Genomic DNA, 22864 nt, shown 5'->3' with positions numbered 1-22864 from the left:
GGAATGCTAGCGCCGGGCCTTGGGGAAGTTTGCTGTGCATAGTGACAGCCTAGAGCAGGAGTGCAGGACAAGTAAGCAGGGTAGCAGTGGTGCAAGCCCGGAAGGGGACGGGCCCAAGGGGTGTTTGCCCTGGGCCCGACTTTGTGTCTCTGCGGCCCTGGACCACATTATAGTAAACCTCTGACATTCTCTTATCTCCACCTGCTGGTAGAGGGACATAACCCACAATTCTCTGAATTGATCTGTTGGGACTAATGGAAAGAAAATTATCAGGTAAAGACTAATTTTACTGAACCTGTTCAATGGCTGGTGGGGTAGCTGAAGCTCTACCAACCGAAGAAATCCGCTGCTTTAGTCACTCCCTTCCTCCTTGTACAGCCTCGGGAGCAAGGAAGTCAGTGGGATGCCTCTGATTATCAATGCTAGCACTCCCCAAGCATGCTGTTTGTGCATGGACTGAGCATGCTCGGGAAGTGCTGGCATCTGTGGCTGGAGGCACCCCACTGACTTCCTTGCCCTTGAGGCAGCACAAGAAGGAAGGGGGCTGCCTTAGCAGTGGATTTCTTCGATTGGTGGGGCTTTGGCATCTAATGTGGAGGGAGGGAGAGGAAATGCTTACCCCCTGTCCATCTCTGTGCCCCCTTCCCCCCATGGTCTGCTGGCTATGCTCTGCCTTTAATCGCATGACTAATAACGAAAAATATTTAATCAAATTGCAGCCCTAATTTTTTCTAAATTCTATTTTAACTTATGTGTAACAACCTAATCTTCCACTAATGTAACCTTTTATAATTAGCCTTAGAATCACTGTCAGCCATTGCATCTTCCAACAGTATTAGAAAGGTGGTAATAGCTGCATATATAAAATTCTTCATTGCATACTTATCTAATACTTTAGAGATGATAGCACTACATTGAACACAGTAGGTGATAAAGAAGAACCTTGGGGTACCCCACATTTGGGGGCTCCAAGGTAAAGAGTTAATTCTTCTTCCTAACCTGATATGTTCTGGAAGTTAGAAACCCCTTCCTTATCGTCCCTCCGGACCGGCCCAGAATGTGACTGATGGGTTGTGCACACCTTCCAGCAGGTGGAGACTGAAAACTGATTCTCAAGAGAGCCAATAAGAACCCTGGCTAACTGTAAATACACTTGGTATTATCTGTCTCCAGCAGGTGGAAGGTGGTGAGCCCTTGAGTCTCTTCTCTCTTTTCTTCTTTTTAAAAAATATTAATAATATTCTTATTATTAGAAGTGTAGGATTGTTAGACAGTGTTAATAAGTTCTATATGTCTGTTAGCCTTGTGATTCTGTGAACCAGTGCCTCTTGCTGGGAGGCTGAGGCCTGCGGAGGGTCTCTAAGCCTCGTGTGTGCCAAACCTGGGTGGCCAGGTCCAACCCCCCTCCCATTTTCTTCCCTGTTTGGTGGGAATTCAGCTCTGACAGCTTTCCTCAACCTCTTCAGTGGGGGGGGGGGGGGGAGTGCTTTGAGGTCTGGGAGAGGCAGACGCATTTAAAAACAAACAAACACAGAAATCAGGCGCAAACGAGCAGAGCATAAGTACATAAGTATTGCCACACTGGGACAGACCAAAGGTCCATCAAGCCCAACATTCTGATTCCAACAGTGGCCAATCCAGGTCACAAGTACTTGGCAAGATTCCGAAAAAGTTCAATACATTTTATGCTGCTTATCCCAGAAATGAGCAGTGGATTTTCTCCAAGTCAATTTAATAATGATCTATGGACTTTTCCTTTAGAGAAGCTGTCCAGACCTTTTTTTAAAACCCCGCTAAGCTAACCGCCTTTACCACAATCGCTGGCAACGAACTCCAGAGTTTAATTACACGTTGAGTGAAGAAAAAATTTCTACAATTCGTGTTAAATTTACTACTTTGTAGCTTCATCACATGCCCCCTAATCCTAGTATTTTTTGAAAGAGTGAACAACTGTTCCACTCCATTCATTATTTTATAGACCTCAATCATATCTCCCCTCAGCCGCCTTTTCTCCAAGCTGAAGAGCCCTAGCCGCTTCAGCCTTTCCTCATAGGGAAGTTGTCCCATTCCCTTTATCATTTTTGTCGCCCTTCTCTGTACGTTTTCTAATTCCACTATATTTTTTTTGAGATGGGGGGACCAGAATTGAACACAATATTTGAGGTGCGGTCGCACCATGGACTAAAGGCATTATAACATTCTCACTTTTGTTTTCCATTCGTTTCCTAATAATACCTAACATTCTATTTGCTTTCTTAGCTGCTGCTGCCGAACACTGAGCAGAGGGTTTCAACGTATCATCAACAATGACACCGAGATCCGTTTCTTGCTCAGTGACACCTAACGTGGAACCTTGCATTACATAGCTATATCGCAAGATCAATTACTCAAAACTTCCACAAACTGAAAATGCACTCAATATGAATAACTAGTAAGGAAGGCCCATTTCAAATCGGAATGAAACGGGCGCTAGCAAGGCTCACCTCCGTCCCTTTGTGTCTCCGTGTGTCGCCGGCCCCCCTGCAGCCTCCGTGCGAATGTGTGACCCGGGTCCTTTTGGCACGCCCCCCCCGTGTGCTCCGCCCTCGATGTCATCGCGTTTTGACGCGAGGGCGGAGCAGAGCTACAGTGCAGTACAACATTGGAGCTGAGAATGTGCTCCGCCCTCAACGTTATAACGTTTGACGCGAGGGCGGGGCCCACAGACTGTGATTTTCTGTGGCTTTAGAGCTTCGAACTTACGAACCTGGCTTCAGTGATGTCAGTGCAAATAGAACGTTGAAGGTGAGTTTTTTATATATATAGATGTAATCAAAGGAAAAATGGCCTCACAGAGCTCCTAGATCAACATGATCTAATAGAGCTAAAACGGACTTCAATTTGGTCCTCTGTTCATCATTGGCCACAAAAACCTTTGATCTAAAGACGGGTAGCTAATTGTCGAAATCGCTTGTATTGCAATGGTGTTAATATTCTCATTGCATCCATCTAGATTTTAAACGACACAGGCTACACTCAATACTATTAATACAAACTGAAAGAAAACTTATCTGTCAATCGTAGGATGCTACCGGAACATTGTAATCGTTTCTTCTCCCCCTCACCACCAGCTGACGATGGCCAGTGTTTCGTGCCACTGTTTCTAGGGTCTGCAAATGGAGAATATCAGTAAGAGACATCTCTTAAGGTAGCACAGTAACGCTATCAATCTTACAGTAAAAAAAAACCACAGCACTCTCCCCACCAGACTTAATCATTACACACTGCAAGGTTCCCATTGTGAAAAGTTGAACCGTAAACACCCTAGACTCTTATGACATCCAAACAGCTGGAAGAAAGCTCCCTGGTTGGAACTACAAAGCAAAGAGAACCTCTCATTCCTTGTCATCAAGCAGATGAATCCATTACGAGTGGGTTGTGTCCATCAACCAGCAGGGGGAGATAGAGAGCACTGAAAAACCATAGTGCCTCATGGCCAGCTAGCTCCATCTGCCTCTTCAGTATTCTCTATCTCCCCAGCAGAGTGAACGCAGCTTATTCAGCTCCTTCAGAAAATCTGCCTGGGGTGGCTCCTGTGCTGTTGCCAGTTGTAGCAGGGGTGCTGTGGCTGGTGATGCCCACTTTAAAGGGACATAGATACGCCCTTTCCCTGCCTTACCCGGCCCCCGACGTGGATGTAGACACATAGGCTAGCCCTGTCCCTGTCTTTGACCACGCTGTGGATGCAGGCACATAGGTTCGCCCTTTCACTGCCTTCCCCATGCTACTGATCCTCCGGAGTGAAAAAAAATTTTTTTTGCCTCTTGCGCTGTTGCCTCTAACTTTCCTCACAGCATTAAAAAAAAAAAAAAGTTGCGTCGCGCTGTAGTGCTGCAATCCCAGAAAAGAGGATTTCTTCTGATTGTGCAGCGGATCGGAGCTCTGTGGACTCGGTCCGGGGAGGTAAGAGCATTTTGTAGCTCCTTCGGGGAGGGCCTGTGTTCGGGATGGTTTTAGCGCGAATTCGCCATTTTGAATTTCCCGCCGTTTTCGGCGATGGCTGCGGAGGTTAAGTGCTGTTCCCGTTGTGTCAAGCGCAGATCAGCAGCAGGGCTCTGTAAATTGTGCTCTTCTGACGTCAGAGCCGGCCCGAACATGGCGAGCGAGGTTTTTTCCCACTCCGTGGAGCTGGCAGCGGGCGCCATTTTGGAACAGCATGGCACGACCCCCGCAGAGGTGGAGGGGTTTGAGCCTGGAGGGGAGCCTCGTATGGAGGCTAATATGAGAGCTATTATCCCCGGACTGGAACCGGGAGGCCAGGGTGAGCCATTCTCCCCTGAGTTTGTTTTGCTGCTGCATAAAGCATTTATGTTAAAAAGAGCTCTCCCGCAGGGGTCTCAATCGGCCCTGCTGCCTGTGTCCCCTCCAGTGGAGCCCAGCCTTGACAGATGGCCGCAGGAGAAGCGCAGAAGGGTGGATTCCCCTTCAGAGAGTGGCGCACCCCCCCCCCCCCCCCCCCGTGATCGGGATGTGAGGATTCTGAGGGGTCTGGCAGGCCCTCGTGGTCTGGAGAGCCAGAGGAAGGTGCAGGATTGCCACCGGATCCAGATGATCCTCCGCGGTGAGGATTTTCCACCGCGATGAGCTGCCAGTGCTTATTTCTAATGCATTGCAGGCCCTTTCTATTGAAGATCCTGCGAGTGCTGAAGTCTCCTCTGCTAATCCAAGGATGACAAGTACTAAGAAGCCTGCTCGAGCCTTTCCTTTGCATGACTCCATCCAAGAGCTTATTTCGGCTCAATGGGCTGACCCCAAGGGGCCTTTCAAAGTTGCCAGGGCTATGGGGCAATTATACCCTCTTAAGTGGCGTTTGGCGCGCCTAGCTGTGCCTAAAGTGGATGCCCTAGTCACGGCTGTGACAGAGAACTACCCTCCCAGTTGAAGGAGGAGTTGCCCTGAAGGACATGCAGGACCGACGCCTTGACTCAGCTATAAAGCGGTCCTTTGAGATTTCAGGCCTATCCTTACAGGTGTCTGCATGCAGCTGTTATGCTGCCCAAGCCTGCCTCACTTGGTTACAACAGGCAGTGGAACAGCCTGGAGATGGAGCGGAGCCCCTTGCGGAGGTGGCACCACGGATGGAGTCGGCCTTGTCTTTCTTGGCTGACACCCTTTATGATCTGGTCAGAGCTTCGGCTAAGCAGATGGCTGTGGCGGTGGCGGCTCGCCGCCTGTTGTGGCTACGGCATTGGGCAGCTGACATGGCCTCTAAGCAAAGGTTGGTGAAGTTGCCCTTTCAAGGCCTTCTATTTGATGAGGAGCTGGAGAACATTGTTAAAGGCCTGGGGGATGCTAAACCCCAGCGCTTACCCGAGGATAGGCCGTGGCCTTCCTCCAAGGGTCAGGCGGTTCCCTCCTCTTACAGAACTCGCTTCCGTGAAGCTTGAAGGTACTGCCCGGGGCGTTCTGCTGGGTTGACTTCAGTGCCCATTTTCATTTATTTTATTTATTTATCATTTTACTTAATTACATTCACATTTATCACATAAATGTAAGGAAATACATAAATTAATATAAAAAGGAAAACATTTTCTCTCAATATATATTTACATAATTGTCCACAATTGGAAGATCCAAGATCAGGAAAACAATCTTAAAGAAAATAAGAAAAACTCAAAATGGTTAATCTTACACTTCACATTTTCTGAGGAAGGAAGGTTAATTGGTTATTGCAGCTGGTGCAGTGGTAACTGATGGAAGTTGCTGCAGAGGATTCTTCATTTGTTTCCACAAACTCTTATAATTTCTTAGGTTCAAACAAATAAGTAATAAGGAAATAAAACACTTACAAGGGAATCGCGCAAGGAAGGTCCCACCTAGGGCAATGATTCCTGGCTTAAAAGCCAAGACCTCACACCTCCCAGTCTGCGATTCCCTTGATGTGCCTGGAAATATATGCATCTTTGAACCCAAAAAACTATCAACCATGTATCGGAAATACAATTTCAAAACATTGTTCCTATCTAAATCAAAGACGAAAGTCACTAATAATAAATCTATAACTTCTGAATTTTCCAAAATGTCAGTTAAACTTACATCTCTTTTCTCTGATAAAGAAGATTTTAAAGGAAATATAATTTTAGTCACCAAAAGGTGGCTATCAGAAGGTATTAGCAAAGTATCAGAGAAATATTTCTTCAAGAATTCAGTAGCTGATATATAGGATATTATAGGTAAATTTATCATTCAAGTTATTTTCCCTTAATTGGTTCTCCAGAAATTCCAATTTTTACAAGATAACTATTCTTCATTACCAAATTATCTGATTTTCATAGAGAAGCCATTTACGTAATCAAAGTCTCTATTTTTATATCTTGGACTTCCACTTTGTTAGATATGTATTAATATAAATTCTTTAACTCACATAGTGAAAAATTTTAAACATCTGAAGAGAGTTATTCACATTCTGCTGCAGTTCCTATAGTACGTCCATTATGACATTATTGGCTTCACCAAGTCCAATTTCTCCACAGAAACCGATCCAGATATCTTTGGGGGGAAGAGCTCACTCTCCAATCCCCCAGTTGGTTTATTATCCGAGTCGATGCTGCGCCAGGACCTCCTCGGGTCACATGAAAATCCTAACCCACTTTGGGCGTTTCCATTATTGACCTCCATAGCGAAGCATTACTATTTCTGGGTCTTGGAGGGGTCGTGCCAACAGGAGGACTCAAAGTCATTCCCTCCACTGAGATTCGGCAATAAAGCCTTGCTGTTCCCCCAAAGCAAGAACCGATATCCCCGACGTTATGACCTCAAATCTCTCCAAAATAGACTGAGAAGTGGTGGGAACCCCAGCCGTGTTCGAGGAGGACAGCACTATGGCTTTGCCTTTTCTCTTCCCCATTCTCTGGGGAGCACGCCCTCTTCTTCAGGCATTCTGGTGTAAAACGGGAACTCAACTAGCGTACGTCCTCCCTCTACGCCATCTTGGATCCTCCAGGTTGGGACACTCTTTGTCTGGTTTCTCCTCAGAGGCCTGTCTGATATGGGTAACCCTACAGCATAGCCCTCTGAGTCATTGAAACACGGAAGCCCCTCCACCACTTACAAGGTGGTGTCCCTTCGGAAGGGACGTGCCCATTTTCAGCAGAGGAACTCCTTTCGCTCAGACAAACATTCCGCAGCAGCTGGCTCAAGACCTGAAGTTCAAGGGCGACCCTCTCAATGATGGTGCGCCGGCCCTCTCCTCGCTCCCTGTTATAGGAGGATGACTTTCCATCTTTCACGAGGAGTGGGCCAAGATTTCCTCAGATCATTGGGTTTTGGACCTGATCAGAGATGGCTACAGAATAGAATTCAATGCCCCGGTGAAAGACGTGTTTGTGGAGTCCCGATTCGGTTTTGCCGCCAAAAGGGCGGCGGTAGAGGAGACCTTGCAAGGCTTGCTTCACATAGGGGCGGTGTCCCCGGTGCCTCCCGCTGAACACGGCTCTGGCCGTTACTCCATTTACTTTGTGGTGCCGTGAAAAGGAGGGTCTTTTCGGCCCATCCTAGACTTAAAAGAAGTCAACATGTCCCTGAGAGTGCAGCATTTTCACATGGAAACCCTGCGCTCCGTCATTGCGGCGGTACAGCCAGGAGAATTTCTCACGTCTTTGGACCTGAAAGAAGCTTACTTGCACATTCCTGTTTGGCCTCCGCACCAGAGGTTTCTGCGGTTTGCGGTTATGGGAAAACATTTCCAGTTTCGGGCCTTGCCATTTGGCCTCGTCACAGCTCCCCGAACCTTTTCAAAGGTAATGGTGGTAGTAGCTGCTTTTCTCAGGCGAGAGGGTATCCGGGATCTCCCGTACCTAGACGACTGGCTCATCAGAGCGGACTCGGCAGTGGAGAGTCATCAGATAACAACCAGAGTGGTCTCAGTACTTCAATCTCTGGGCTGGGTCGTCAATTTGGCCAAAAGTCACCTGACCCCCCTCTCAATCTCTAGAATATTTGGGGGTCCGGTTCGACACAGCCTCGGGGTATATGTTCCTACCCAAGCAAAGACGGTGCAAGCTTCAGAACCAGGTCCGTCTGCTCCTGAGGATGTCTCGCCCGCGAGCTTGGGACATAGTCCAGCTGTTGGGGGTCGATGACCGCCACTTTGGAAGTGGTGCCATGGGCGAGAGTGCACCTGAGACCTCTGCAGTGTTCCGTGCTTCAACGATGGTCTCCAATATCTCAGGATTATCAGTGCAGACTCGCGTGGCTCCCTGCGGCCCGGCTCAGTATGGAGTGATGGCTCTCAGACAGCATGCTGCGGCGAGGAATGTCGCTAGCGCTCCCCAATTGGTGCCTGGTGGTATCAGATGCCAGCCTGAAGGGCTGGGGTGCACATTGCCGGGGAAGGCATGCCCAGGGTCTCTGGACACCCGAGGAGTCGGAGTGGTCCATCAATCGCTTGGAGTTGAAAGCGATATTCCAGGCGCTTCTGGCCTTTCAATTGACCCTGGAAAGATTGGCTGTCAGTCGGACAACACGACAGCAGTGGCCTACATAAATCGACAAGGCGGCACTCGGTGTCAAGCACTGGTCGCAGAGGCCGCTCAGATATGCCACTGGGCCCAGCTACATCTGCAGTTCCTGTCAGCAGCTCACATTTCAGGTCAGAGCAACGTGCAAGCCGATTATCTAAGCAGGAATCAAATCGACCCAGCGGAGTGGGAACTTGCAGACAAAGTATTCCTGCAGATCTGTGCCAAATGGGGGACGCCCGTAGCGGATCTTATGGCCTCAAGCGCAAATGCCAAAGTTCCGTGCTTTTACAGCAGACAGACAGATCCTCGCTCGGCGGGGTTGAATGCCTTGGCTCAACCCTGGCCTCAGGGCCTCCTGTATGTGTTACCTCCGTGGCCCTTGATAGGGCGAGTACTCCTGCAGATTTGGCTACACCAAGGAGAGGTGGTTCTCATCGCTCCGGATTGGCCCAGGAGGCCGTGGTATGCGGACCTCCGGCGGATGCTGGTGGAGGCTTCCCTGCCGTTACCTCTGGAACCGAATCTGTTGTCACAGGGACCTGTAACCATGCAGGACGCCTGCCGCTTTGGTCTTACGGCATGGCTATTGAGAGGGCGCAATTGAGAGACAAGGGTTATTCCAGTAAAGTCATTTCCACTCTCCTACAGGCCCGCAAGCGTTCCACTTCCGTGGCTTATGCCAGGATTTGGCGCCAATTTGAGGCTTGGTGTGCTTCTAAAGCAATCACACCCATTCGGACTTCTGTCTTGCCGATACTTGACTTTTTGCAGGATGGTTTACAAAAAGGCCTTGCCTATAATTCCCTGCGTGTTCAAGTGGCAGCCTTAGCATGTTTTCGAGGGAAGGTCGCTGGCCTCTCTCTGGCTGCTTGTCCGGATGTGGCACGGTTTCTCAGAGGGGTGCTTCGGCTCTGTCCTCCCGTGAGAGCTCCATGCCCGGCCTGGAACCTGGGGTTAGTTTTAAAGGCCCTTCAGTGTTCGCCCTTTGAGCCGCTTAGGCGAGCTTCGGAGAAGGATGTGACCCTAAAGATGGTCTTTTTGGTGTCCATTGCATCGGCGAGACGGATGTCTGAGCTCCAGGCGCTGTCCTGTCGAGACCTATTTCTGCAATTCTCAGAGTCCGGAGTTATGGTACGTACTGTGCCGTCCTTCATGCCTAAGGTGGTTTCAGCATTTCACCTAAACCAACCTATTTTCCTGCCCTCATTTTCTGAAGAGGAGTGTCCAGAATCCTTTGGGCAATTGCACCTCCTAGATGTGCGAAGGGCTGTGTTGCAGTATCTGCGCATGTCAAATGCCTTTTGGGCCTCTGATCATCTTTTTGTTCTGTTATCAGGTCCGCGCAGAGGGTCTCCAGCGTCTAAAGCCACTATAGCCCTTTGGCTCAAGGAAGCTATTTTTTCAGCATATCTGCTGTCTGGCCGGCCTCCGCCTGAAGCCTTTAAGGCACATTCCATAAGAGCGATTTCCTCGTCTTGGACTGAAACTGGAGCACTCTCTCTTCAAGAGATATGTAGTGCAGCTACTTGAGCTTCTAAACTCTCTTTTGCCCGACATTACAGGCTGGATGTGGCTGCCAGGAGAGACGCGCATTTTGGAGAACAAGTACTGGTGCGTGGTATGGCTTGTTCCCACCCTATCTTGGGATTGCTTTGTTACATCCCACTCGTAATGGATTCATCTGCTTGATGACAAGGAAGGGAAAATTAGGTTCTTACCTTGGTAATTTTCTTTCCTTTAGTCATAGCAGATGAATCCATGAGCCCTCCCTCAGTGATTCTTTATGTGATTGATCTTGGTTTTATGTTCAGTTTTTCCTGTAGATATGTTCCCTCATTGGGAGAAGTTGGAAAACCGTCTTCAGGATTTCTGTTCTGTTACAGGAGGTTGAGTTCGTCCCTCCTTTGAATTGTTGCTCCTGTTCTGGGGCGTTCATCCGCTGTGAGGAAAGTTCATGTTGTTATATGTGGCGGTGTCACACTGCTTTGGAAGCTTCAAATACTGAAGATGCAGATGAAGCTAGCTGGCCATGAGGCACTATGGTTTTTCAGTGCTCTCTATCTCCCCCTGCTGGTTGATGGACACAACACACTCGTAATGGATTCATCTGCTATGACTAAAGGAAAGAAAATTACCAAGGTAAGAACCTAATTTTGCCTTCCCCCAATTGCAACTGGGGACAGACTTGATTGTGCCTAAAGGCAGACACGTTGGCAAGGTACAAGAACTGTCTGATTTTAGCGTTTGAGCTTGCATGTAGACTCCAAGAAAAATCTGTAGTGAAGTCCAGGTTGTAACCGTGCGATAGAGAAACTAAGACACATTGAGCTGAGGCAATCTTGGTCACTCCTCCAGAAAACTGTAGAGGAGTCCTGCCCAAGGAGTGAAATGAGACTCCATCATTGGGAGATGCAGCAGGCACAGTTAGACCTGGAGTTGAAACTGAGCTCATTATACCAGCAGCCAGGTGGCTCGTTGTAGTGGATTACTTCCAAAAGGCAGGTTTACAAATGTGACTTGGAAACCACATCAGTAGTCTGATGCCTAAGCCAGTGCTAACTTCTTACAGAGAGGGTCAAGAATTGGCTGGTGTGACTGTGCACTAGAACTGCAGCACACTGGAGCTAATAAGTGCAGCCGAGAACAAGAGCCAGATGGCGTAGCAGAATATGGCTGTTGCACCATTGTGCACTACAGATAGCAAGCTGCAGCGGGTCGTGAAGCGGCACCTCTAGAGCTCTGTGCTCACTCTCAGCTGGTTGCAACAACTATTAAGCTATCTCTACACTGAAGTAATTCCTGGCCCACTCCTCATGAAATCTAGGCTATTTTATAAAGACACTTGGGCGGTTTTTTTGTGTGTTTTTTATAAATTTGGCCTAGAAAAGCTGCATACATCGTATTGTAAAGTGTGTCTATAAACTGCAGCTGTACCCAAGCTCCACCTCTTAACACACCTAGACACAATTTGTGTAAAAGTACATGCTTTCTTACCATTGTATGTACCTTTACATGGGGTGAGGGTTAGGAGGGGAAATTTTTTAAGTGGCATTTTACATATGTATACTTTTATATGTGAACAAAAAAGTGTTTAGAAAATTACCATTTAAGCTTCTACTCCTGTCCACACAAATGTATGTTTGCCTGGTGCTCAGCATGCTGCTAATCTGGGCCTGATTTGTAAGAGAGGCTTTGGCCTAAACTAGTGTCATATTTACTTGCAACTAGGAATTAACGAGCAACTGAAGTCACATATGCAATGCTGGTAGTTCATCTTCATGGTTTCATAGGTTAGAACAAATGCTTGGGGCATGCAGGAAGATTGCAGTGGACAATGTATAGAATGAGAGAATGGACAGAGATGAATGGTTAAATTAAGAAACAATTTGAGTGTGTTCTCATTCTGTTTACATCCCCTAAGTGTGTATGTGTGTGTGCACCCTCACATGGTGTCCTCTTAAGGACAGGTGGAGCTGACAATCTTAGAGCTCTGGAGTCTGATTTTACTTGTGGCACTTTACAGGTGAATCTTCGAGCGTGTCTTTTGTTGGTGCTCAGTGAGAACAGGGTGCGTTTTCAAAGCTTTGAAGTTCTGCAGTGACTAGCATTTTGCGGTACTGAAACTGAAATTCTGGTAAGATGTTTTTAATACCATCAGAATGTAACAGATTGTTTGTTTTTGTTCTTTGCAATGTACGGTAAATGTTGCTTGTGTGACAGTTCAGCCTTGGAGACTTCAGTTCAAGTTTATCAGCAGATGAATCCAGAGACTTGTGGGTTATGTCCATCTACCAGCAACTGAAGTGTGCTGCATAGGCATTGCTTTTTTTGTATGAAAAAAGGTACCGGTACTCATTATGGGTGGGGGCCCTACCTATGGCTCTGCCCTTATGATAGCCACACCCATGTTAGGCCTTTTACCAACCATGGCGCATTGATAGCTATTCCCTCATCCTCCTCCCCCCCCCCCCAGTCCCCACCCACTAGCAGAATGGCAGGTATATACACAGTGTTATTTGAAAATCAGGTAAACTCGAGTTGAGAGAGACAGTGGAATGAATGACCAAGGCACATTCGATATCAAGCTAAAAACAGCAAACACTACAGCAACAGGTGAAAAAAAAGAATGGTGTGTTCCACCTAGGTTCTGAAATAAATACGCACACACACAATCATTTCATGTTTTCATTTTGTGCTAATTTGCCTGTTCACATTAATTGTCATCCACAATTGCAACCCATTACAACCTCAGGTCAATGGTAGCAGTAAATCAAGCAGTCATTCACAGGATCAAGGAACTCCAAAGAGCCATCTAGAAAGGCAAACTAATTAGTGAGTTAACACACTGCACTTTTAGTACACGATCAGTTCTCAAGAACCTTAAAAATACAGTTTATATTCCTGCCTCGCGCCACCTTGCTGAAGCTACACAACGCAGGCAAAGCACAAAACCTGCGCTTTACCTTGTCTAAAAGCACTTAACTACTCACGCTTTCCCCTAAAAGTTACGAAAACTTGAAGTTTAAGAAGAAGGGAATGTGGCTGCCGAGGAGCAGCCCTGCTCCTCACCTGGGTCAGCGCTCTGCCAGTCGTCTTTGCTCGCCAGGTACAAGGCTTACAGTGGACTTAGGCTCTCTTCCAGTCCACTCTCTGTTTACCCGAAGTTGCAGCGGAGAACCGGCAGGTGGCGGCAGTGAAAGCAGCAAGTAGGCAGGCTCGCCTCCGTCCTGCGCTTCCCTGCCCTCAGCGTCCCGCCTTCGTGGAAAGGAAATGACATCTGAGGAAGGCGGGACGCTGAGAGGGCAGGGAAGCGAAGGACGGAGGTGAACCTGCCTGTTTGCAGCTTTCACTGCTGCCGGTTCGCCGCTGCGACTTAGGGTAAGTAGATTTCTCTTTCTCTTTAACATCAGCAAAATTCGCCCTTTCCTCTCTCAGCACACCACCCGTACTCTCGTCCACGCTCTCATTACCTCTCGCCTTGACTACTGCAACCTCCTCCTTACTGGCCTCCCACATAGCCATCTATCCCCCCTTCAATCTGTTCAGAACTCTGCTGCACGTCTTATATTCCGCCTGAACCGATATACTCATATCACCAATCTTTTCAGGTCATTTCACTGGCTTCCAATCAGATACCGCATACAGTTCAAGCTTCTCCTTCTTACCTACAAATGCACTCAGTCTGCAGCCCCTCATTACCTCTCTACTCTCATTTCCCCTTACGTTCCCGCCAGTAACCTCTGCTCACAGGACAAATCCCTCCTCTCAGTACCCTTCTCCACCACCTCCAGGCTCCGCTCATTCTGCCTCACCTCACCGTATGCTTGGAATAAACTCCCTGAGCCCATACGCCAAGCCCCCTCCCTACCCATCTTCAAATCCTTGCTCAAAGCCCACCTCTTCAATGTTGCTTTCGGTACCTAACCTTTATACCTTTCAGGAAATCTAGACTGCCCCTATTTGACTGACTGTACATTTGTCCTTTAGATTGTAAGCTCCTTTGAGCAGGGACTGTCCTTCTATGTTAAATTGTACAGTGCTGCGTAACCCTAGTAGCGCTTTAGAAATGTCAAGTAGTAGTAGTAGTAGTATTTCCAGGGGGCAGAACGGAAGGTCGGAAAAAATGGTGCCGGTACGCTGTACTGGTGCGTACCGGCACAAAAAAAAGCACTGTGCATAGGACAGTATGCTCCTTAGTCAATCAGTATGTTCTTTCTCCAGCAGGCAGAGGATGGGCTCTTGCAAGCTCCTGGTCTCATTTTCAGCTATTGTTCCTGTTCTGGGTTCCCCTGGTTCAGTTGAGCTTGGGGATGTTTAGGCTGCTTGGTGCCTGATTTAGGGTTACCCTTGGTGGTGCCAGGACCCCCCTCCCTTTCTCCTGCCAGTCCCCACCCCCCTTCTTCTGCCAGTCCTTCACTTCTCCTTCCTCAGAGGACTTAAAACCAGGAGGAAAGTGCTCAGCATTGCTGAGGGGAGAAATAGGAGAACTAAAACTGCTGCTGCAGCTCTTTTAGGAGGGGGGGCTGCTTCTGCACTCCTGTCAGCGTTAACTGCACAGCCTGGGCAGAGAAACCAGCAAGAGGGATGAGTTCTTTTATGTGTGTACTGCTTTAAATTTTAATTACCTGTTAAATTTGACTTTGCAGCTGCATTATTTTCCATATTCCCATGGTGGTGGAGGCTGGTAAGCACTGCTCCCACTGTAGAAAGAGGAGAGCAGCATCTGGGCAGTGTGCGAGTTGTTTTTGGGCTCAAGATGCATTGGCTTTGTCGCGGGAAGCAGTGGGGCCGTTAGATTCTCATGCAGCAGGGTCTTTGAACATCTCTCTCCCACCCCTTCTGCGTCTGTGCTAGCAACCATGGCCATCTTGCTGTTAATCTGGGGGATGCTGTTTAGGACATGGGCAGGGTCCTGTTCCTCCTTTAGGGTCTAGTTCTCTCTCTCTGTCTCTCTCTCTCTGTCTCTTTTTTTTTTTTCCTCCTATGGTTGCAGCTTCTTCACAGGAGCCTTTCTTCTCCCCAGTTTGGTTTACTTATGCATCGAGCATATCTTATGAAAAGGTCTCCTGTTTTCATAGTGTCCCACAGATCAATCCAGAGATTTGTGGGTTATGTCCCTTTACCAGCAGGTGGAGATAGGTCATGTGCAGCCACCTTACCCAGTATTCTCTCTATCTAGCAGGTGGATGACTATATCTATGGATTGATTGGCTCCTGGCCTGGTCCCCTGAATTTAGTTGAGGTTCTGGGGTCTGAGGTGTCCCAGTCCTGGGACTTGGGTTCACACCTGGTGCTGCCAGGTCCCTCCCTCCCTCCTTCCACCATCACCCCCTCCTCTCTGTCTGACTGGGGATTGTGGTTCTCACTCTCCTGACTTTAAAAAGAGTCTGAGGTTTCTTTTGCTCCGGTGTCCTCTCCTGCCTTTAAAAAAAAAAATGCCGTTTGAGCACTGTAAAGAAACAACTCCTCAGTCTGATTTGCCCAGCATGGTGAGGTCATGCCGGTTTGCAGTACTAGCTGAGGGGTGTGAGGACCAACTTGGCATGTGACAGCGATTCCCGAGGGGGTGAGTAGTCATCTGCGCCGGTGTGGGAGTGACTGGGCTGCTATTGTTACCCTTGTCGGAGATCCACTGTACAGCCCAACTCGTGGAGCAGTGTGCTCCTTCCCAGCTCGTTTTGGCGGGCACAGGGCAACTGTTTTCTTGTATGCATGCTCGCCTCTTGGCGCCATCCTTATTACCATGCCACATGGCAATGCTGAAGTGCCAGCGCTCCCCTGGGGCCCAATTTTGCTTGCGATTTAGCAGTTCCATAGCGTCCCAAAGATCAATCCAGAGACTTGTGGGTTGTGTCCCTCTACCAGTAGGTGGAGATAGAGAGAACCTCCAAGGTTTGCTATATGTAAACCTCGGTATTCCAGTAGGTGGAGATAGAGAGAACCTCCAAGGTTTGCTATATGTAAACCTCGGTATTCCAGTAGGTGGAGATAGAGAGAACCTCCAAGGTTTGCTATATGTAAACCTCGGTATTCCAGTAGGTGGAGATAGAGAGAACCTCCAAGGTTTGCTATATGTAAACCTCGGTATTCCAGTAGGTGGAGATAGAGAGAACCTCCAAGGTTTGCTATATGTAAACCTCGGTATTCCAGTAGGTGGAGATAGAGAGAACCTCCAAAGTTTGCTATATGTAAACCTCGGTATTCTCTATCTAACAGGTGGAGGGACATCCTTTGTGTAGCTCTGGTTTGATCTGGCTACTGGTGTCCTTTGGGCCTAGTTTAGCACAGACAGGGGTTGAGTGGCTGTTTGCAGCTTGTGGTGCACACCTGGTGGTGCCAGGTCCCTCCCAGTCTCCCCCTACCTTTCCTCCATCGCCCGGGGCTGTTGGCCTGATCCGGGTGTTTCCTTTCTCTCCTGAAAAAAAAAAAAAAAGGGAAGCGTCCCTTTAAGAGCCTTTGTTTTATTTAATTATACGGAGAAGCTAGACGAACTGCTGAGTCAATTTTGGGGCAGGCGTTTGTGAAGCATGTCAGTGCCTTCTGAGGCGGCTAAGCGCTGCTTGTGGTGTGGGGGCCAGAGAGCAGCGTCAGGGGAGTGTGAGTCCTGCTGTCATCCTGTAGCGGGTGCTCAGCACGACAGGGGTTCCCCTCAGGCGTCCGGTGAATCGGAAGCGCAGGGGATAGTTTCGGCGGTTTCCTCGGAGCAGTTAGTGCATCGTGCGTTGGCGAGCACCATTTTCTCCTTTCAGGTGTGACCTGCTCCACACGTGGCAGTTGACAGGAGGCACAGCGCGCTTCTGTGGCACAGGCTCTGATGGATGGAAGCGATTTAGAGGGAGCAGGGAAGTCCCTTTCGGTTCCTTTTTCCCTGGATTTTGTTTTATTGATGCATTCCTTAATCACAGCGGTCACTAAAAAAACACTCTCCCTGTGGAGGGTGGCAGGGCGCTGAAGGACCCTCAGGATCGTAAGAGACTTAAAGCTGTCCTTTGAAGTGGCTGCCCTTTCCCTGAAAGCCTCAGTTTGTGGCTGTTATGCGGCGCAGGCATGCTTATTGTGGGTACAGAAAAGCCTCCTCTCCGGAGGAACTCGTGGCTATTTTGCCGGCCTTAGAGTCTGGTTTAGCCTTCCTTGCAGATCTCCTTTATGAACTTTTGAGGGCTTTGGCGAAGGAGGTTTCCCTAGCGGTCACTGCACGTCGTTAGCTTTGGTTGCGGCATTGGGCTGGCTAGGAAAGCTTCCTTTTAGGGGAAAGCTTTTGTTTGGAACAGACCTAGAACAGATTGTGAAGGACCTTGGTGACTCCAAGGGCCAGTGCCTCCCGGAGTACAGGTCCAAGTCTGTGTGACCGGCGTGACCTAGACCTAGGTTTAGGGATACCTGGCGTTACCTCCCAGGTTGTGGGACCTCCTTTCAGAGAGCAAGGTTTTCTCAGAGGCCTCAGCCCTTTCAAGGTGACAGGCGGGCCTTCCTCTCCAGTAACAGAAACCAGCCCGCAGCCAGATCCGCCCAATGATGGGGCCCTGGTCCATCTCCAGCTGGTTATTGGGGGCAGGCTGTCCCTATTCCTGGCGGAGTGGACCAGGGTAACATCCGACGGATGGGTGGCCTAGTGGTTAGGGTGGTGGACTTTGGTCCTGGGGAACCGAGGAACTGAGTTCGATTCCCGGCACAGGCAGCTCCTTGTGACTCTGGGCAAGTCAGTTAACCCTCCATTGCCTGCCATGAGTGGGAAAGCGTGGGGTACAAATGTAACAAAAACAAAAAAAAATCAGAGACGGCTACAAGTTAGAATTGGCTTGTCCTATAGTAGACTCTTTGTTCTGGAATCTCCTGGCAAATCTCCCCCCAAGGTGTTCTGGAATCTCCTTGCAAATCTCCCGCCAAGGTGCGGGCGGTTCATCACACCCTCCTCAACTTACAACGACTGGGTGCCGCCCAGCCTGTACCCCCTGCAGAAAGAGGGTGCGGTCGATACTCCATTTATTTTGTGGTGCCAAAAAAGGGCGGTTCTTGGCGACCTGTCCTAGATCTCAAGTGCGTCAACAGGTCCTTATGGGTTTGGCATTTCCGCATGGAAACACTCTGCTCAGTGATCGCAGCGGTACAGCCAGGGGAGTTTTTGACGTCTCTCGATCTCAGAGGCCTATTTACACATTCCAATTTGGCCTCCCCACAGGCGTTTTCTTTGCTTTGCAGTGCTCTGTCGTCATTTTCAATTCAAAGCGATGCCCTTCGGCCTAGCCACAGCACCTCAGACCTTTTCCAAGGTCCTCGTCGTAGTGGCGGCCTATCTCAGGAAGGAAGGGATTCAGGTCCGTCCTTATCTAGATGAGTGGCTTGTGCGGACGTTGTCTTTTGAGGAGAGTCGGCGGGCAACCGGCAGAGTGGTCGGCTTGCTTCAATCGCTTGGTTGGGTGATCAGCTTCCCAAAGTGCAGCCTAACGCCTTCCCAGACACTGGAATACTTGGGAGTGTGCTTCAATACCCAAACAAGGATAGTTTCTCTTCAGCTTGAGCACAACAGTTACAAGGTCAGTTGCGAGCTCTGTTCTAAACTCCGAATTTGCAGGCTTGGGACTATGTACAAGTTCTAGGTTCCGTGGCCTCCACCTTGGGCCAGAGCTCACATGCCCCCCCTGCAGTGGCACCTTCTGAGCCATTGGTCTCTGCTATTACGAGGTTCGGGTGCCATATTCGGCCCGTCTGCACACAATCATGCACTGGTGGTTCATTCAAAAGAATCTGCTGTCAGGCATTCCTCTGGCAACCCCGGAATGGAAGATCGTGACCACAGATGCGTTGCTGTCTGCCTGGGGGGCTCATTGCCTCAACAGACGGCCCAGGCCATTTGGACCTTGACGGAGGCGTCATGGTCCATCAATCGCGGTTTGTCTGGCCCTTCGGGAGTTTCTGTCTCTGCAGTTGCCTAGATCGAGGTCTCTCGGACAATGCGATGGCGATCGCCTATGTGAACCGTCAGGGGGGCACCAAGAGTGCACCAGTAGTGCGTGAGGTGGCTCTGATCTGCCGTTGGGCAGAGACTCATCTCTCTCTTGATGGCGGCTCATATAGCAGGGTCACAGAATGTGCAAGCGGACTTTCTCAGTCGCCACCAGTTGGAGCCAGGGGAGTGGATACTCTCCCTTCTGGCCCCCGTTGGGGGATGCTGGTGATGGACTTAATGGCCACCGCATTCAATGCGAAGGTTCCTCGTTTCTTCAGCAGGGGAAGACATCTGGGCTCTTCTTCAACCTTGGCCCAGGGGCCTGTTCTATGCCTTTCCCCCGTGGCCAATGGTGGGCAGGTTACTGACTCGCATTGCCAGTCATCCCGGTTGAGTGATTCTGGTGGCCTCGGATTGGCCCAGACGTCCCTGGTACGCAGATATGGTCAGGCTCCTGTTCGATTGTCCTCTCTGGCTACTGGCACAGGACAGTCTCCTGCTGCAGGGACCAATCATGATGGAGGATCCCTCCCCCTTTGTTCTTACGGCCTGGCCCTTGAAAGGGCGGTTGAAAAGGAAAGGGTATCCGGACGCGGTTATCGCTACGATGCTGCAGGGTAGGAAAAGATTCACCTCGATAGCTTATGCTAGGGTGTGGTGTACCTTCGATTCGTGGTGTGCGAGTTCTGGATTGTCAGCGGCTTTGGCTTCAGTATCGGTTATCCTCGCGTTTCTTCAGGAGGGTGTACAGAAATCTGTCTCGTTGAGTTCTATTAAGGTGCAGGTGGCAGCTCTGGCGTGCTTTAGAGGCTGGCTTCAGGGGGCATCCATTGCCTCCCACCTGAATGTGGTTTGTTTCTTGAGGGACGTAAATCGGTTGCGTCCTCGTGCCAGTTCTGCCATCCTGGAACCTTTAATCTAGTTCTCAAAGCGCTTCAGCGTCGTCCTTTCGAGCCCTTATCGGGGATTATGGTTAAGGATCTCACCTTGAAGGCGATTTTCCTAGTTGCCATTACTTCGGTTCGGAGAATTTCAGAGTTGCAGGCTCTTTCTTGCAGAGACCCGTTCCTGCATTTTATGGAGGCGGGGGTATCGATTATGACAGTTCCTTCGTTTTTGCCCAAGGTGGTTTCTCGTTTCCACTTGGGGCAGTCCCTGCATTTGCCGGCTTTTTGCCAGGGAGATTACCCCAAGCAATTCCGGGCGCTGCCTCGACATGACGGGCTCTTCTTAGGTATTTGGAGGTGCCAAATGAATTTGGTCTTTCTGACCATCTCTTCATCCTTTTTGGAGGCAGTAAGAAGGGTCATATGGCTTCCAAGGCCACCATAGCCCATTGGGTGTGGGATGCCATCACTTCGGCGTACGTGGCATTGGGCAAGCAAGCCCCTGCGCACGTTTGTGCTCATTCTACGCGAGCTCAGCCTTCCTCCTATGCAGAGTCCCATTTGGTTTCTCTGGAAGATATTTGCAGAGTCGCTACATGGGCTTCGGTCTATAGATTCACTCATCATTATCGGGTGGATGTGGCAGCTCAGCAAGATACAGTGTTTGGCTCGTCAGTGATTTCTGCTAGGTTGGGGATGTCCCGCCCTACTTGAGGAATGCTTGGGTACATCCCGCAAGTCTCTGGATTAATCTGTGGGACTTTATGGAAGGAAAAATGAATTCTTACATGATTTTCTTTCCATTAGTCCCAACAGATCAATCCAGAGGGCCCCCCCCCCCACTGGATTTACTGTCTGCAGTTTTGTTTTGGTTAGTTTTATCGGGTTCAGCGTTCTGAATGTTCCTTCATTTGATTAAATAATAAAATAAATATAGAACTGTTTCCATTCCACTGCTTTGGTCCAGGGATATGGGACTAGGTTTGTTATGGGCACAAGGATCTCTTTCTTGGATATTCCCCCATGGGCCTGATTCCGTGGAGCACTGTATTCCTTCAGGGGTTCCTTCTCTGCTTTGGACCCCATCTCTGTGGTTCCCTTCAAGACAGCTTAGTCTCAATGGGTGATTTCAACACAGCCTTCTGCTGATATTTCATAAGTTCTCTCTCACTGGAAGTGGCAATCTGCAGCTTGTAAGCTGCTAGGGTGTGCTGTAGCTGGCGGCAACAGATTTCAGATCCTTTCCAGAAGGCTTTCCAGAATTGGTCTTCCCTTTTTCTCCTGCCCCCTGTGAAGGGGGTGTTTCTGCAGCTTCTGTGCCTTCTATTTTACCTGAGGAACTGGAGGAAGGGGACATTTTGCAGGATGAGGCAGGTGATCCCTGAGCTCTCTGTGTATTTCATAAAGATGAACTGCACTCTTTCAGCACTAGTGCCCTGCAAGTGCTGAATATTTTATCTCTGGACTCTCAACACTGTCTTCATCTAATTCTAAAATGGCCAGCACAAAGAAGCCTCCAAAATCCTTTCTGGTCCATGGGGCTATGAAGGAGTTTATATCTGTGCAATGGGCCACTCTTGATTCAGAACAATGTTTCTCAGGAGGAGCTGGAGAAGTTGGATGCTCTAAGGCGGATACCCTGGTGGCCGCATTGACTGAAAGGACTACCCTTTTGGTGGAAGATGGCATAGCTCTAAAGATGTCTAAGATAGGAAGTTGGAATTCTCTGTTAAGCTGCCCTTTGAAGTTATAGCTCTCTCTAGGCAGCCGTTTGCAGTTCTTATGCAGCTAGAGCGTGCCTTAGCTGGGCCAGTAAGTGGCAGATGCCTGCTCTGTTTCTGAGCCACAGGCTCCTTTTGAGTTTCCTGCTATGGATAAGGAGATGGGGTTAGTCTATCTGGCTAACTATTTGTATGATCTTATCAGAGCTTCGGCCAAACAAATAGCCTTGGCCGTTGCTTCTAGATGCTTGTTGTGGGGAAAATGCTGCTTTCAGGCAGCACCTTATGAAGCTTTTCTTTTAGGGGAAGCTTTTTTGGTGGGAGGATTTGGAAACTGTGGGTGAGATGCACAGCAGCACCCAGTAAATATTGGTGCCGCTGGAAAAATTACCAGGTTGCAAACAGTTACCAATGTAGAAAGGGGATCGCATGTAAATGAGATGCACGGATCCCCTTTCGTGTATCAATAGCTGTTTGCCACTGAAATCTGTCAAATGCATTTGACAGCTTGCACAAAATCCCTTATGGTCAGTGGACCCCCCCCCCCCCCCCCCCCAGGATCTCTTAAAATTTCTTGGTGAACTGCCTCCCAACCCCCCTCCCCACACACCCACATAAGATCTGCAGGAGGGCAGGAGCAATGCCTCTGGATGCACCCTTCTCAAAATGCCTCTGTCCGGTGCATCCTGTGGTGCACTGGGCTGGTGCTGGGCGCCACAATTCTGCCCTTCTGCCTCCTGCGGGTCTAAGATACATGGGAGGTCACTAGACCACCTGGGAGTGATGGTTATAGTAAGGGGGGGGGGGGAGTATCGAGGCGGTCCACTGGACCACAAGAGTTCTTTTGCATGAGGGGTGTCCGGGGTCCATTGAACCACCATGGAATTTTTAAGAGATTTTGGGGGTGGGGGGTGGGGAGGGATTGGGAGGGTTAGGAGGCAGTCCAGTGGACCACCAGGGATTTTTGGTTCAGGGGTCCCGGGAGAGGAGAGGGTAGAGATCACAAACAGGCAGCCTTTGCAGCTGCCTGTTTCCTTCTTCTCCGACAGCTATAGAGCAACCGTAAAATCTAGATCGGATTTTACGGTCGCTCTGAAGCTGTGCATCACACGGAATGCTCATAAGAATATTAATGAGCTTGTTGTTATACGTTTGTATAGGGTTCTTGGTGACTGCTAACGGCACACGTTAGAGCCATAGAAAAACCCTTTGTGCATTATTCAGTGGAGATTGTTTGCTTTAGACTGGCTACAATTAGTTTAAAGCAAACATTGACAGCACAGTAAGCTTTGTGCATCGGGGCTGTGT

The 22864-nt window shown here is 49.1% G+C and overlaps 1 long non-coding RNA gene across 1 annotated transcript in view; it reads left to right on the top strand.

The window, feature by feature from the left end:
- Positions 1-22864, top strand: part of LOC115482218 — a 59913-nt gene that overhangs the window by 32347 nt on the left and 4702 nt on the right. The window contains exons 2-3 of the long non-coding RNA XR_003944044.1: positions 12025-12135; positions 19080-19090. This is a non-coding gene — a long non-coding RNA (uncharacterized LOC115482218). The remainder of the gene's footprint in view (positions 1-12024; positions 12136-19079; positions 19091-22864) is intronic.

This window comes from Microcaecilia unicolor, chromosome 12, assembly GCF_901765095.1.
Source record: "Microcaecilia unicolor chromosome 12, aMicUni1.1, whole genome shotgun sequence".
Taxonomy (NCBI): Eukaryota; Metazoa; Chordata; class Amphibia; order Gymnophiona; family Siphonopidae; genus Microcaecilia; species Microcaecilia unicolor.
This window is presented reverse-complemented; position numbering and strand designations above follow the sequence as displayed.